Genomic DNA, 13592 nt, shown 5'->3' with positions numbered 1-13592 from the left:
TGACGGCTGTTGTTGCTGTGGCTGCTGTGTATCGTCACTCTGCACTGGGTTAATTGTTACATGTCATCGCGCTGCCAACATTTCTTTTTTGCGGCGGCGGCTTTCCTAAACGGCTTAAGTCATTTTGCCGTCAAGGCTTTTGTGTTGAGCCATTCTCGAGAATTACATTTTCGGGGCATCAGTGCAAATTATGCGCTTCTCTTCTTAATTAATTTCGTGCTTTTACGCAGTATGTTAATCAAGGCATGATCTGCAGAGTGGCGGTGAAAGCGGAGTTATTTGTTATAATATGCTCTTTATGCAAATGTAACAAAAGACTTAAGCGACGAACTTGTTTTGGTCGTTAATGGATAATTTTTTGATTTTCAATATTTGCAACATTAAAATTTCATTAAGGAAATGTCTCGTGTGTGAAATAAATATTTAATGATTTAAAAGAGATATCTTGTTATTGAGAATAATGTTTTTGCAAAATGGGAGAATATTGAAGTGCACAGACAAATTAATTATAATAATTCATAAACTTGGAAATAAAAAAAAATATTTTTTTGTTCAACAAAATTCTGCCTTTATTGCGTCCTTGAAGGCTCCACTGTAAGAAAGATTAAGTCGACTTCTTCACAAGAAATTTGGTAGACGACTCCTTTCAGTTTTACTCACCAGCAAGATGGCTTCATCATTCATGAAATGGTAGAAGTTGAAAGGTGATTCTAATAAGCGGAAATATGCCACTTATCCAAACAAATTTAGTTAACAAACTCTGCCAAAAAGTCGGAAGAGTATGTGTCGTGTCCTTACACTGATATCTTTTACTGGCTCTCAATCGAACACAAGTATTTTTTCATACTCTTCATACTACTCTAGCTGAAGTGTCTGAATTTTTCCATTCGGTATGTATCGGACATAAGACACTCAGCGATTTCATTCACCAAACCATGATAGCTTTGAAGTAATTATAGTCCTGAACTCCAGCTATCTATCTTGTGTGAAGTTCCCCGATGTTATTGCATACAGACTTCGTAATCATTAGCATAGTTCTAGTGATGATGTCGCTTATTTTTTTTTATTTATTTTTGATATTTAACGGGTTACTATCTGATGAAAAATTATCTAGTCGTACTGATCATAATAATTTTGTGCCCTGAGACTTTAACCATTCAAATAATAAGCTGGATAGACCTTGTATAACAGTTGAAGTGCAATGATAACTCCTTGCAACAATTTAGGGTCTTTCTTCAAGCGTTAGACAGTAGTGAATCGAACAAATTGGTAAATCTTGCGGTTAGTGAGAGCTTGCACTAACGTTAGCTTTGACGAATGCGCGATTATAGTGGCTTTTTTTCGAAGAAAATCTTCTCTCCATGAAAGATGAACTACAAGGAACCTAAGCTTTGATCAATTCATCCTCTGATACCAAATAATATTCCCAGAATTTTATGTTAAAATGAACGGATTAAAGGTAAGCAACTCTGGAAATTTGTGATCTACCTCAACTGCAAGTAAAACTTAAGTCAAACTCTCATCATACCTATAACTACCAACAAATCCAGGCAGAACGTATTATTCTTCATGCCACACACAGAGTGCGGCACCAGAATCGCAACAATTCTCAAAAAATCGAAACACAATGAGGATGCAACAAAATCCTAAAAGATAAAAAACCTATTCTACTGGAATAAATTAGTGCGCTAGGTGCAAAATGTAAAAGTGTTTGTGCAACATGTGAGAAAAAATGCTCAAAAAGTTGCACTGCACTTGCTACTGCCGCTGCCACACATTGTTGCATGCAATTATTCGCTATGCACATGCTGCGCACTGCTTTTTCCCACTCCTCCACGGCTATTAGACATTTTGCACTGTTATGTGCAACAAGAAATGTGTGCATGGATGTGTGATATTGTATTTCTTTCATTGTAATTGATGAACCTGTTAAACGGAAATGCCAACAACAGAGCACAAAGCAAAAAGACAATAAGCGAACTATTTCTATGAATCCATGAATGCAAAGGACAATTCGTTTAGAAGGCAGAAATCGCTCGGAGATAATCTTGTGAATGATTGCTGCTGTTGCTGGGTCGCTGCGGTGTGTTGAGTTGATTGTGAAACAGAAGCATCACAACACAATTGACCTGGCCAGCCTACGATTCGGTGGAATTGTTTTTGCTTTTGATATTGTTGTTGCAATGTGTGTGTTTGTTCTTGTTTTTTGTTTCTGTTGCTCGTTGGGTAGTATAGATAATTTTAGACGATATTAATTTCGATATGTTGGCTGTGAGATACAGGTGGAAAAACGGCGCAAGTTCTTGGTTCTCAATTAAAAATTGGTTTTTTATTTCAAAAAATTATCTAAAACTTATTTATTCCATTGTAAACACGACATTTTGTATTTCAATCTGCCTAATTTTGGTTCTTCTGAGGAATTAGTTTTGATTATATCTCTTTAAAAGTAATTAAAGCTCTCGTAATTTAATATACATATGAGCACAGGCAGGGTGTCAGTATGCAGGTATTGCATAAATAAAAAAAAAAAAACATATTTCCAATTTATTTGAAATATTTTCGAATCTATTAGTATATAATATCATCAAGCCACAGCAAAATAAAAGAAAAATATAAAATAATTCTGTATTTCTCTAACATTTTCGAGCATAACAAGCGGTCTAGCGACGATTTTTGGCATTAAAGCAATAGAGATCTAAGGGGATTAAATCAGGTTAACCAATCTAAGGTCTTTTTCACATCGCCATTGGACTTCAAAAAAGTTTTGACCATTTTCCTACGAACGTAAACATTCCGTTGCCAATTTTCTTAGCGTTAATTTCATTCTATATGAATATAAAATCAAAATGCAAAAATGCTGAGGTCGTTTGAGACTCTTTTGTCAATACTGCGCTGCACTAGCCTCCCCCCTCTCTCTTCCTCGAACAGGTTCAGTCAATCCAATTAATCGCCTTAGTTGTCGACGAACTGTTTTGTCATCCAAAATTGTATTTCTTGATGAAGATTACTTGTTTCCGCCTTACTGTAATTACTCATCTTCGGTTCCCGAAATCGCTCGTCTATGCAAACTAATGCACAACTCGAAATATAGAGGAGCTAGTCATAGTATACGATTATACTCTAAATCCAAAATTTTTGATAATTTTGAACGAGATAGATAGGTAGGTAGGAGAACAGCACCTTCGGACTCAATTAGCACAGAATGCTCTATTTTGATCCACTATCGTCGGACACCTATGTTCTTGCTATCTCATTTCATCTATGCGCTCATTTGGTGCTTTCAATGAAACTATGTACTTATGTCCGCTCTGCATTTGGTGGACAGTCATTCAAGGTTTGGTGCTTGATATGTTCCAATTATTATTAGTTTAAAAAGTTTGTGCTAGAGCTGGACATTCATAGATAAAGTGGAAAATTGTATCCGTCTTCCCATCTAGCTTGCAGCGGCAAATATTTTTGTAAGACTGACCCATTTTTGGTAAATGTTCTCCAAAACGCCAGTGCCCCGTTATAATAACTGTTAGTCCTGACGTGATATTCCTAGACCTATATAATAAGTCCTTGATTCTGGTATTATCATACTTTGCCCATATCTGCTTCGTTATATTGCAGCTGGTTATTGATTGAGGTTTGCACTGAGCTATTTGTTTAAAGTGAGTATAAGCTCTGTGTGAGCTCTCTTTTGATTATTCCCAGCGGACATCACATTAACTCTGCTTGGAATTCATCTAAAGAGGCTCTTAATTTGGCCAACTCGTCTACTTTTTCGTTACTGAAAATATTCATATGGTAGGAAACTCAAATCAAGGACAAGTGGAGTTGACCTGGAGGATGAAGTCATGTGCAAAAGCTCAGCAAGTAAGGAAAGTTCTCTGATTGCTTGGAAGTGGTCAGAAGCGATTCTTTTACAAATGGCTCAAGCAGCTCACGACTTCTGGTCTTAAACCAAGTATCATCTGGGTAGCCAAAGAACATCCGTTTGAAGGCGAGCTAAAGTGAGAAGGCAACCCAACCCTCCCTAGGGTAGTGCGCTGGGTTTGGGACCCGCCACGTTAAAAACGCCCCCAATGAAAAGCATAACTCTGCTGTAATCGCGTAAGCGGTGTCTAATTCAGTAAAGAAGAGAAAGGAGTTGACCTGCCAGTTAGCTTAAGGCTTTTCTGCAATTGTTGGCTAAGTGACGTCGACAAGACCAGCATTGCTGCCTGGCTAGTCGTGTATATGTTTGCTTTCTGTATCCAATCGTATTTATTCAATATAGCACCATAGGGCCTCTTTTTACCTAGTACTTCGGCTCGGAAGATGTTGGCTGAGTTTGGTAGTCGGATAGAGAGAGATTTTGAGACCATCAGAATATACCCCTACTCCGCAATTTATTTTTGACTCATCAGTACTTTTAAAGGCAGCATCATACTCTCATACTAAAACTCTTCTTCATTCACGTCTACAGGGTATGCTCGCCCGAAAGTGGCTATATAATCTAACTTTTGGAGAATATATTCGGATTTACTAAAGTTCCTTGGTTCAATAATATTTATTTTTAATCTTTATTATTCCAACCTGAAAGTTCCTTTATTTTTATAGCAGAGCTTGCTGCTACTTTCAAGCTATATCTGCATCAGGATGAGGACGTTATTATTACTATTGTTGCCGCAGCATTCCACATTAATTTTGAATACTTAAATGTCTTTATGAAAACAGGTACAGAAAATAGATATGAGTACAAAAGAATTTTATTCAAGTATGTCCAAAATCGGTTACCACCTGAACCAATTTTGATATGAAGGTAAATTTATTCTTACAGTTATCCATTGAAACGATAGAACTTGTTCAATTCACTTGCTTGCAGAAATGGCTTGATGAAATATCTTTCACAACGTTATTAGACCAAAAATATAATTATATTTAACATTATATTATATTTAATATACAATTTATTCTGATTAGGAAACCACACTTTTAGAAAAGCATGAAAACTGACTTTCCTGTACTCCATTAACTTATTTTTAACGTCAGTCAAATTATTTTCACATTTATTTGCTTATTCATTCTCATTTAACTTAACAGGTTACTTTTTATCTGAGTTATGCTTGTCGAAATAAGTTTTCTATATTTAACTTTACATTTCTATTGTGTGTGGGCGAAAGTTTAATCCTATTAGTTTTTTATCTCAATTTAATCACCTCTTTTAAGTGAAAGCAAGAAGGCCGTCAATTGTTAGATCAACGCAATTTTAACAATTGTAAGGGCTTGCTTTCGTTGAGTAATGCATTTATATCTTGGAGGCCAAGTTTATAGTACAATATATACTGCTCGTATCTGCCGAGCTTTGGTTCTGTGTTCTAAAATATATTTCAATACACTTGCAACTTAAATTTTCCTAAAGACTTCTTAAAGCGCTAGTTTTCTCCAGAATACTATTTTAATTCTTAGTCAGGAAAAGTTGTACTAAATTTGACACACAATATAAATTTAACATAGTTGGCCAATTAACGGTGATACTTTCTATTTGTAATTCTTCTAATGGCAAGCGCGGATTTGGCAAGAGTTATTCCTTCTATTTCTACATAGATTTTAGTGCCCTTTGGGTTGAGCGCCTACAATTGTGCTACAAAACTCTTCGTCACCCCTGAACCACATATAGAAATCGTCTCTCGATCAAAATATACTTGAACTTTTGTTGGATTTTGTCTACCCCTTGGTTATATAAGCTTGGTTATTTGCATACGCTATAAAATTTGCCAGATTCCATTGCCTTCCAAGGTAAGCAAATTTCGCGTTCAGCCCTTCGTTATGCTAAATTTATAGCGCTAAAGAATTGGAGTGAGAAAATCACGATTTTTATAAAATTCACTTTTTTTCAAATTTACTGCGTGGGAATTATACAACTTGCGTGCAGTGGATAAAATAAATAAATTCAAGTATTTTTTTCGTAGACTATTCCAGTATTTGATATTTTGGCAAGCATGGAGATATTTTATTTGAAATTAGCAATAAAACGAGCGTAACAAAAGCAAGCTTCAAAAGTTTTGCTTTCATTTTAGCAGATCTCCTTAAGCTTTTGTGAAGCTGCGGAGCAGGTAAGCAACTATTTGCTATGACGATTGGCGGACAGGCGGTGGAACTAATACCCATTCGAAGGCAATGCAAAATGCCGCGGCTGCACGGAGGGATTAGAAATTAAAACCGAAACTGAAAATGAAAATGAAACCGGGGGACGCGCTGTAAAGATTAGCACGATGCGGCGGCGAAGATACAAGCCGAATAGACTACAAACTTAAGCGTCGGATTATTGGGCAATAGTAATAAATTGTCAAACAACACGGCATACAACGCAAACAAATAAATTAAAATCGAAGAAAACCTTTTTTATTTTTCGCCTGATCAAAAACGGTTTTAACAACGGGAAAAATTGCCACAGTGGGATTTAAAAATAGCAAAGATCTTAGTTTATAATGAAAACGAGCAAAAAGTGTTGCCTCTAACTGGAACAAGCAACAGCAACAACAACAAGGAATGGCAAACAAAGTAATCATAGAAGTGAGCCGACCACAGCAGCACGCCGCTGACAATGAGTGTGGCATCTTAATTTCTTGGAAGCTGTGGTGGTGCAAGAAGATTTCAAATTGCAAAAACAAAAGCAGTGAGCGAACTATTGGCATAAGTTGCCTGCTGAAAAAAAACGGACTGCCAAAAATGAGACAGCAGATAATGAAAACGGTCAGTGTTCCACTAAACAAGTAAAAAAAGAACAAAAAAATGCTTGAAAAATAAACAATAAGGCATTGCAATAACATACAAAGCACCGCAAATGCCAAAGTGAAACGCTACAATAAATAAATGATTTGTTGTGAAGATGCTACCTTTTCGGTGCAGGTTCACACGCAGCTCTACGAACGGGTGCTCGAACGTTTTGTTGGTGTGGATTACGGCGGTTAACAAAGTTGGTAGTAGAATACATATACGTGTGTATGTATGTAAGTAAAAGGGCATGTAATGTTCGATTTCATGAATGGCTGCACTTAGGTGGCAAAGGCCGGACTAGTGTCGGCGGAAAGCAGTTTTTGGCAAAAGCCTGAGTATTTGATTTGAGGGCATACATGATAGATATTACTTATTATTGAAATTTTTGACTAGGAATATATTAGATTTTCTTTCTGTGAATATGTACATACATATAAAATATCTGACTTTTTCTGTCGTCTTATCCAGATCATTTTTTTTTTCTTGATTCTCAGTGTTCTCTCTATAGTTCTTGATACTCAGCGCCTGTAGGTGATTTCTTCTATTCTCACTGGCTCATCCAACTTATTCCTGGTTCCTACGAGTTGATTCCGGTTCTCTGGTTGTCTTGTTCTTATGGTTCTCAGTGGCTCTGGCACGTTCTCAGTGAATCTCCTCGGTACTCCGTCATTTTCATTAGTTTATAGTGGTCTTAGTAGCTTTCTCCAAATCTTAGTGGCTCTCCCTGGTTCTCATTGGTTCTCTTAATTCTCACACATGGAATCTTTCTGGGTTTCAATGGTTCTCATTTAATCCCAGTGGTTTTCGCCAGTTCTAACTTGTTTTCAGTAGTTCTTCTTCATTTTAAGTGGTTCTCTTCTAGTTTCCAGGCTCTGCTCAGCTCTCTGTGATTCTTTTTGGTATGTAGTGGTTCTCATTGCTTCTCTTCCTCGTCTTAGCGACCCTCCATGGATGACCTAATTCTTTCCTGTTCTGACTAGTTCTCCTTGGTTCTTCCTTGTTCTCAGTAGCTTCCTCTGGTTTCATTGGTTCTCAGTGGTTCTCTCCGGCTCTTCCTAGGTCTTCGTAATCCTCATTGGTTTGCAAAGGTAGTTCTCAGTGGTCTCCTTGGTTCTCAGTGATTTTCACTGTTTCTCAGAGGATTTCCCTTTTTTCATTGATTTTCGTTAGTTCTTCTCAGATCTTACTTGTCGTCAGGGTGGTTGTTCTCTGATTGCCAGGATCTGCTCAGTTCTCTGTGATTCTCTCTGGTCCTCAGTGGCTGTCCTCGGTTCTCCTTAGTTATCATTGGCTCTCTTTGGTTTTCAGTTATCCTACCTGGTTCTCACTAGTTCTCCCCAGTTGTCATTGATTCACAAAGGCTCTTCCTGGTTCTCCAGGTTCTTGGTGGTTCTTAATAGTTTTCGGTGGTTCTTTCTGGTTCCTAATATCGCCAGTTGAATCTTGTTTCTTCTTTTCTATATTAGTTTTATCAGAAATTGGTCAGAGTATACGAGAAGTTCTACCATAGCACAAATTTACGCCAAGTGGGCACTCTGACAAGCGGAATTGGTTTATTTTTCATTAAATTATAGTTTGCATATTCATTTCAAGAACCAATCAGCTGTTAGCATGACTAACTTCTAATCAGACGACTACTTTAAAGATAATGTACATATGCATGTATGTAAGTTTTTTGTTGCGTTATTACAATTCGCTTGCAAAGTGCTGAAGTACCTGTTGCCAGCAGAACACAAATCAATTCGATGCAGTTGGCTTGCAGTCTCTTGTTTTACTTTAGCCATGCACAAGCAGATTCCCAGAAATTAACAACTTTCTTCCAACTGCAGCCAAAAACATCCTGTGATGCCAAAACAATCGATGAGCACGACAACAACAAAAACTAAAATAAAATACTGCAAATGCACTTCTATAAGTTAAGTATTTATGTGTGTATGCAACTCCATCACGCTGTGCCACATTTTGCACTCCTTTTCACTTTGCTCTCATGTGATTATGGTTTCTCCACGTTATTGTTGTTGTTGGTTTTACCGCACGCAACAAGTGAATGACAGGATAATCGTCCTGCTTGTGTCTGCCAAAGCAAAACACACGCATTCACAATGCATGCCTGCACACATACATACATACACGTTCGCTCTTGTAATTTTTAGTTTATTTCACGCACTTTTTCTCAGCAATATTTGTGCTGATTTCGGGGCATGCCCAGTTTCACATGCAACAATTTGCTCGTCGCTTCATTCAGTACAATGCGCACACAGCAGCGGCCGCTGGAACCTTTTTTCTTTCGAAGACTGCCTGGGAAGCGTGCGAATTATTGGGAATACTACATACTATTATGCATACAGTCAGACGGACAGACAGACAGAGCACTTGAATACATGTGTTGGCACAAACATTGTTGTTTTCACTTTTTTCACAGCCATTCCCGATATTCCCATGAACAAGTGCATTCCAAATTTTTGTACGCCGTAATGAATACATTTTCGCTTAATTGTGGTGTGTGTGTGTGTCTGCATAATTGCGGGGTTGAGAAAATGTTAAATTCACACGTCCCTAAGCGGAGATATACTCTTTTATGGTTGTACAGCGTGTTTTTGTCTATATTCTGATTGAAATTCCTCAATGGTAATAAATGTACATAACTAAGAAGTCTAAAAAAGATTATTATTTTTGCATTATATTGAAGTTTTTGTTTTTGGTATAGTAGGAATGATCCGTTTTAAGTCAAATAAGCACCGTTTTGTTTAACAACTTTTGGCTATTAAAAATGGCAACCTCATAGAAAACTTCTTCGGTATTGCAAAAAAACTGCGACTAACTCGCCGTAAACGGAAGCAGGTAGTTCCAGGGGGATGCATAATAATCTACAGACCGAAGTCTCGAAGCTTCTGTTAAGTTTCTATCGACGTCTGTGACTTGGCCTTGTCCTAATGGACGCAATTCCTCTCCTATTGCCCAAAGTCGATCCCTTCTAGACCATTGCTACTGAGTAGAGGACCGAATTAAGAGTTTGATCGTAGGAGAGAGCTCATTGTATATGATTACCTGGCAATCCCACCAAACACTATTTATCAATCTTGGCTTAGTCACAGCTTGCGCCTTCTTATCCCGATTCGAACACAACCATTTTCGCTTATCAAAATTGTTTGTGATTGGCTGCTATCAAAACCATAAGGAAGTTATTTTGATACGAAATCGTATCATTACAAGGTACCCTGATCACAACTTATACAACGCGAGACACAGATTAATTTTTCTTAAACTAAATTAGTGGCTATTTCTCAATCTATTTAAGAGCATGTTCAAGTTCATTTAAACTTTCTTCGTGGTTGACAGAGTTTCTCACATTTCAGCATCTTCTCAATTATCTGTGACTTCTCTCTCAGAAGAACCGAGATTGTAAATTTCGTCGTTTCGTTTATCTAGTACTGTCGTTACTTTCAAGTTTTTTAAATTTTTCACAAATTTGTTAAATTTTTTTGATATGGCAATGTTCTTCAATTAATTTTTGTTGAAGGCTTCCTTTAACTTTTGGGAAGTACCTACAGGTTGTGACTATTGAAGAGCACACGGAACCAGTTGGAATAAGTTAGCGTGTTTAGCGAATAGATTTAACCACGATTTTCGACTATACATCTTGTCTTGCACACTGAGGTCTAACTCTTTAGAATATAATAGCAATTTATTTTAAAATTTAAAAATTTATCAAAGGGTGTATAAAATTAACAGAAGAGAAACTGTCCCTGAAGATGTTGTAAACATTAAGCTGAAAAGATTTAGAAACTGTACTTGGAATACCGAAGTAGTAGTCATAGTATATCGATCTGAAATTTTGCATACGCTTGATATTTATAGCATACCCTTATGGCATATACTGATCCAAATCACGTCTTTTTTTTGAAAAATCTTTTTTGTTTGACAAGATAGCTTTACGAAATTGGCCCATATTTTTGTTTAGGGCTGCAATCTGTGTGCAAACTGTTCGCTCTATTAAGCGGACATGTCTATTAACTGCACAGATAAGCTGCCTTAAATTTGTTATCTTTTCCAATGAAATTTATTTGTATGAACATATTCAAAATTAAACCTCAATTACAACCCCTTAGATTCTTATACCGACAAAAACGTTTTCGCCTTTATTCGCAAATAAAATTTCCACTGTATTGAATAGTTTCTTATATGAATAATAATATAAAATATCCACTATCCACTAGTAGTTTATACATGTATAATTCACTAAGGATTTTTTCGCTTTGCCCGTAGTATTTCATTTAGCCATTATCTTTAAGCACTTTGCTATTAAAATTTATATTAATTGAGTGAGGATGCTTAAAAAGTGTATCTAAGCCCTCTTTTATAGAAATTATATATGTATATTTTTATTCTCTTAATATTTGCAACTTCCTTCCACAAATTCATACTTTACTCAGGTTCGTAGCATAAGTCTTTTAAATCAGACCCCCTCCTCATATTTACAACATATCTACTTACTTATATGCCACATTACAAAATGCATAATTAAAATGAGATTCAAAAATTTAGAGTTAGCTAACAATTTCAATCAAAACTACTTAACAACGAAAAACAAATGAAATCCGCCCACTTCGCTAATACTTGGCCACCATATCGCTGATAGATAGCGGCCAGCAAAAATCATTTTTAACCAACTTGTGAACAAATCGAAATCGTATTCATTCATACATTTCATAATTCCTTATGCTTTTCACTCACTTTACGAGGCAGCACAGCAATTTATCCAAATTATTATGCATTTCCTATGAAGATTTATTATCCCATTAAAATGCTTGACTTTTTTATCATCGTCAAATTAAATTTACTACCTTCACGCCCACCTATCAAAGCCCGCTGATGCCTGCCTGCTCCTGGGTGTGTTTGCCATACATTTCTCTCAATGCCTCCGCCTCTGTACGTGTGTGCGTGTGTGTGTGCTGGGCCGCCAAATTCAATACCAGTAGCAGTCGAACGTGCCAGGTTAGTAAAAACTAACTAAGCAGCGCTTAAGGAACAAAAACGGCAAGCAACAAGTCAGGAGGAAAACAATGAAAAAATCTCAGTGCACAAAACCTAGCCACAAAGTACAATGCTTTAAGTCATATTTCTAACCGCCAACTGGGTAAGTGGTACGCTCACTGTGCGGGCAGGCGAAGCGGGAGGGGCAGCGAGCAGCAAAAACTTTTCACGGAAAATCATCATTTAACATATAACATCAGTTTGCATTAAGCGGCAGTGCAAAGATTGATCATCGTGCAACGTGCAGTGTGCAACGTGCGGTGGCAAGGTAGCCTTAGCGAGTGTTTCGACTGGTGAGTGAGCAGCAAGTGCGCCCTGCCTGTGTGTGCGGCCACACCCACAGTAGTCTAATGGCTGCGCAACGGCAAGAACGGCGAAATGTTAATATCGAAAAACGTTTCTAAGCTCAAGAAAAAGAAAAACAACAATAAAATGAGGAAACAGCGCTTAAAACAATACACATAACAGTAAAAATAACTGCAAGAGAGCTGTAGATTCACAAAAAGCTGAAAAAGTCAGAAAAAAAAGATGAAAAGTACAGTAGCTGTTTTCTATTTAACTTTTTCTACCTTCAAGCTTTGCAGTTAACGTTTTCTTCAGTTTTCCTCATTGTAAAAATTGTACTGTTTTGTTGTACCCGAGAGTGTTCACGGCAGTAGCTTATTGTTCTAGTAATCTATAATAGTTTGCACTCACCAAAACATTTTTTGATGATTTCATTGTTCGTTATTGATTATCTGTTGTCGTCGAGGTATTACTTTTAACCATGCGATCTTGAATATACATACATACCTATACTTACAAATTGCAAAAAGTATTATTCTTACAGCTTCTGTTGAATCCCCTTCCTTATTAAGAAAACAAAAAGAAACCTTTCATTATTTCTCCACATAAAATCGGCAGCAGAACTTCAGTGTAAAATATTTGAGGCGTAAACAAGCTCCCTCATCTCTCAACTAAATCAATTACTTATTACTAATAATCCGGCATTCTCTAAGGTTATACCTAAGTATGTTGTCAATTTCTCATGGTACAATATTTTATCTGAGTTTACTTCTAATATTTGACCACTAATACGAGTATATTATATATCAACGAAGGTTTCTTTTAGTAAACTGATTATTTCGTTGGCAGAAGGCCGTCTTGTTGAACCAAATTCGTCCACATCAATGGCCCTTTAGCATTTCCCATTGACTACAATATTATGGCCGACTTTTTTTTTGAAGAAATATGAATCAATGATTTCCTCTGCCCATACGAGTAGAGAGCATCAAGCAGTGAATTTTTGAGGATTTAATGGGTCTCAACAATGGCTTGTGTATTATCACCTTTCCAAATGCGACAATAGTGATTATTATCATACACATTCATTCAAAAGTGAGTTGTTTCACTGATCAATGTTTTCTTATAGAAATCGGGGTCGGTGACCATCCTGTTAGGGCCCATTTACCGAATGAGCTACACTCTTGATGGTCATTCGGTTTCACAAAACCCGCAAACCAAGATTCGCAAAAACTTCCATAAAGAGGATGGGCAGAACTCCAATTGTTGCGCCTTCGATGCGCACGGTATAGCGTGTCTGAGTATGCGAACTGGAGTAAACGTGGTGTGAAATCGATCCGTAGTTGAACGAATGACTAACTCAGCTAGTCAAGAAAGTATCGGGAATTTATAAATAAATCGAAAATGTTTCAATCATCATTCAAATTTATTTTCTCGCCTTCAAAGTAACATCGATTTGAAGCGATACACATGTGACAACGCTTCTTCCAATCGTCAACACATTTTGTATAGGCACTTTCCGGGATGGTCTT

Source organism: Bactrocera neohumeralis, chromosome 3 (genome assembly GCF_024586455.1).
Source record: "Bactrocera neohumeralis isolate Rockhampton chromosome 3, APGP_CSIRO_Bneo_wtdbg2-racon-allhic-juicebox.fasta_v2, whole genome shotgun sequence".
In the NCBI taxonomy this organism is placed as follows: domain Eukaryota; kingdom Metazoa; phylum Arthropoda; class Insecta; order Diptera; family Tephritidae; genus Bactrocera; species Bactrocera neohumeralis.
Note: the sequence above shows the minus strand (reverse complement) of the source record.